Here is a 4,713-nt window from a genome sequence, read left to right on the forward strand (position 1 = left end):
TATATCAGTATTAATGTCTGACAAAATAGAAGTCAAGGAAAAATGTCAAAAAAAACAATAGAGTATGTTTTATGCTGGAGAAAAATGCCATAGAACAGGAAAATGTAACCATCATTAACCATCATGAGAGGTACACTTAACATTTCAACACACATGCACCCCACCTTGCAACTCGAGAATTAATCAAATAATAAGTTATAGAAGTTCAGAGATAAACAAATTCTAAAACTGGTTTTTTAAACATACCTTTCTTTAAAACTCAGAAACTGCTCACCAAACAAAGAATGCTTACTTTTCTGTCATATTTTCAAAATATTCTATATCACATGACAAAGGAAGCTTCAATAATTCCAAAGTATCAATGTAATGTAGGCTACATTTTTTTTACCATAATGCAATAAACTTAGAATTTAATGTCAAAAGGATAGCTTAAAAAAGCCAAACATGTTTATATTCAAAATTAAAAATATTACCAAAGAATCCCTACGAAAAAAATAAAATAAAGGATTAAAGGAAATAAAGGAATACTTATATCTGAATAATAATGAGAGCATTACATATCAAAATTTGTGAGAGATAATCAAATTAGTGCCGAGAATGCATAGCTTTACATACATTAATCAGAAAACAAAAGAGGTTGAAAACAAATGAGCTAAGCTTGCAACTCAAGAAGTTGGAAAAAGAACAACAGAACAACTCAAGAGAAGAAGGAATGGAATAATAAGGATACAGTAAAAAATCAATGAAATAGAGAACAAAATGTAATATAGATGACATTTATAGAAACTAATTGTTTGAAAGACAAATAAGAAAGATATCTCTGCAGACGCAAAAGTATTAAACCCAAATCTGGCACAGAAGAAATAGGAAATTTGAATGGATCAATAAATGCCAAAGAAATAAAAATGGCCACCAAATAGCCTCCCTCTAAAGCCCTCCCAACCTAGATGGCTTTCCAGTGCAGCCCTACGAACCTGAGAAATAGTTTCTATCTTATACAAGTTGTTCCACAAAATTAAAAAAGTAAATTAAATATGTTTAGCTCATTTTATGAGACCAGTGAGCTCTTGATTTTAAAACCAGAAAAAAAAAATTATAGGCCTATTTCAATTATGAATGTGGATGCTACAATCCTAAGTAAAATATTAGCTAACACAATGTAAAAAAATATTAAAAACTATAATACTGATCAGGTAGGTTTTTAACAGGAATGCAAGCATTTTTTATTGTCAGAAAATGTATCAATGTTATTCACCACAATAATAGATGAAAAGAAAAATTATATGTTTATCTCAATTGATGAAGAAAAGAAATCTGCATCATGATTATGAATGTCCTTTGATTTTATATATTGATTTTGTATTTATATAAAACATATTTATACAAATAGATGTATTTGCAATATATTTCTATTATATATATTTAAATGAAGTTATATAATTATATAACTATGGTAACTATATAAGTTATAAAGTAGAATGAGGCTTTTTGGTATTAAAAGGCACAACTGTGGTAATCATTTTACAATGTATATTAAATCACCACATTGTATACCTTAAAAAATCATGTTATACAACCTAAATATATATAATTATTATTTGTCAGTCATACCTCAATAAAACTGGAAAAAAAAGAAAAGACACAAGACAAGGCCGAGGAATTAGACAGGACCATATGAAAATGCCAAAGATCCAACTTTTCTAAATCTTAAAGGTACCATATTTTGCCGTGTATAATGCACACTCTTTTGCCCAAATTTGTGAGGGAAAAAAAAGGATACGCATTATATACATGGATCGTACTAATTCCATATATTTATAAATGTTTTTAATTCTTTTATTTATGCTTGTGAGTTAAAAGTGTAACTCTAGAAATCAATAACGATATCTGTATGCAAAATAATACCCTAGAATATGATAAACGGTGTTGTTGAACTTAAGATGAACTTGCAACGACGAAGAGTTCTTGGCCTTCTATGATGTGTAAATAGCGTAATTTTGTTAGTGGTACGTACAATTTCTTGTACCTTGTTTCTGTTCTTGTGTTTTGTAATTATTTGTTACATGAAATTTCTTGTACCATAATATGTTAAAAAATAAATGCTAAAATTCCTGTATAATACAAAAAACAAGTACCAAAATGTAAACAAATAAAAATTTGAATTAAAAAAGTAAAACAAAAGATTTTTTCCCCGTAAATTTGGGCCAAAAACGTGGGTACACATTAGACACGGGAGCGCATTATACACAGCAAAATGCGGTAATTGGAAACCATAGAACTTTAAGAAGAGAAACATAATTAGACTATGTCTTTAAAAAATGGGTCTGGCTGCATTGTTGAGAATTGATTGGAAAGGGGTAAGAGTTAATGCAGGAAACTCACTCGGAGGCAGTCATTGTAGTAAGTTAGTGCTAGGTTATGGTAGTTTAAACTCGATGATGTTGAAAACGAAGAAAACAAGAGGGATATGTGAAAGTTACTTAGAAGGTAATGTTGAATCAATGAATGTAGAGGTAAAAGTGTTGTGTCAAAGATTTCTCCTTTGTGTCTGGATTGCACAACTGGTGCTAATCTAGAGCAGTTCACAGTTTGCAGGGGAAAATAAAAATGGGTATAATGAGTTAATATGTTTTTGTAATATCTCGATAGAAATATAGAGGAAGTGGTTGGGGTTCAGTGTCTGATCTGAACTGGAAATATAAATTTGGGAGTCATCAGCCAATGCAAATAAAACACATTTATTTTTCAAAAGAAATGAAAATACACTTTTCCTTAAATGGTTTCCCACATGTCTTCTTCCACAGAATGAACTGCTTTCTCCGCATGACTGGATGAAGGTGATGAGTCCTTAGGGTTAAGTGCCTGTCATTTTCTTATGCTTACTATTTATAACTTCTTTTTATTGCACAATCTCAAAAAAATTAAGTTATATATAGAGAGGTTAATTCCATTGCGCTGATTCCCTCAGAGTAGGTGATCAGTACATATTTGTTGTTTGACCAAGTCACACTAAAAGTATTGCTAAATCATTTTAATCATGGCTTATAGTTGAGTTTGGTGTAAGAAAGATGACTGCGACCATAAGGCATAAATACTTTTATTCTCCCATTAAAAAGACAAGAGAAAGCTCCTCCCATTCTGGAGAGGCTGACTTTGGCTGCATAGTTAAGTGACCTGGTATAACCTCACACCCATAGTTTTAGTCTGTCACTTTGGTAGGTCATGGGCCTTCTCGGCTAATATAATTTGGCAAACACAAAGTGTTTTATGAGACACGCAATGTGGAAAGAACTCTTTAATTTTCAAAAAAGATTTTGCCAATGGTTTTAACCACTCACCTTCCCAAATAGTATGCCTCAGTCAAATTCATTTACAAATATCTTGTATTTTCCATGTTTTTTTCCATTCCCTCTCTAGGGACCAAGGACTTGGCATGAATCCTAGCTAGCCTCATGGGATCAGGCTGAGTAATCAGCTGGAAGGACCAGAAAAAGACAATACTTAAGGACAAGTTAAAATTATTATCAAGGAAAGGGAGTCAAGGGATAAAACCAGAGGAACAATTTACATCTTGTGTCTTAGGGTAGAGTTTGGGATTGTAGATGGGCAAATGCAACAAGTCAAGGGATCAGCAATAGGTCTCTGAGCTAATGAGAGGATGCAAAGAATCAAAAATATGGATCAAGTTCCAGAATGTAGATCTGGATAAAGCAAGGGAGTCAGGAGTTTCTTCTACTGGGCCTGTGCCCCTTTGCTTCACACACACCCTTCTTTTGAAATGCTTTCCTTTCCCTTTGCTTATCTAAATCTTTTTTGTTTTCTGTGGAGCAGCTCAAGTCCTATGTCTTATATGACAACTAATATAATATTTAATTGGGTGTCTGAGAACAATTGGGTGAAAATCTATTTCTTCATAAAAATGCAAGTCAATGTAGTATGTTTGTTTTAGGAGGTAAATTTTATAACCTTTCATGTGTCTCTAAGCATATTGCCTCCTTTCCCCCAGAACTTTCAGAGAGTTTTTCTCTTCTTTTGAAAATTTTTCATTTTCAGGAAACAATTACCAAAGATATTTTAGTCATATGTTTAAATTTAAGGTATTATGTCCTTATTGCTTATAAGCCCACTTGAGGTTAGGAATCATGTTTTACATACTTTTTAATAATAATAATGTCTATTATTTATTAAGTGCCAATTATATTTCAGATACTTCACCTATATTATTTTTAATTTTCATAAAAACCTTTCCAAGTATGCATGTCATCCCCATTTTGGGTTTTGAAGGGTTAAGTTGCTCAAAGATACTTTCCAGTAAATGCTGGAACATTTACTGGAAACACCAGTAAATGCTGGTGTTGAGATCTGAACTCTCTCGACTACTCCAGCCTGCCTTGGAATATCTGTTGACTTTACTAATCTGAGTTTTTGGTGACATAGTTTATGTCCCCATCTCCTAGAGCTTCTATGAACGTCTCCAGAGCCAGTCTACACAGAAACCAATGTGTGTATGTGTGTGTGTGTGTGTGTGTGTGTGTGTGTGAGAGAGAGAGAGAGAGAGAGAGAGAGAGAGAGAGAGAGAGACCAACATTTTGTGCTTCCTAATTTCATATAAGAAAAGCTTCAGTTTCTTCTTTTTTGGTTTTCATCTTCTTTTTTGCCTTCAGTATTCTTTGTCCTTTTCCTTGTTCATAAACACTCATTTATTTAAAAAGT

Source organism: Rhinolophus hipposideros, assembly GCF_964194185.1.
Source record: "Rhinolophus hipposideros genome assembly, chromosome: 9".
NCBI lineage: Eukaryota > Metazoa > Chordata > Mammalia > Chiroptera > Rhinolophidae > Rhinolophus > Rhinolophus hipposideros.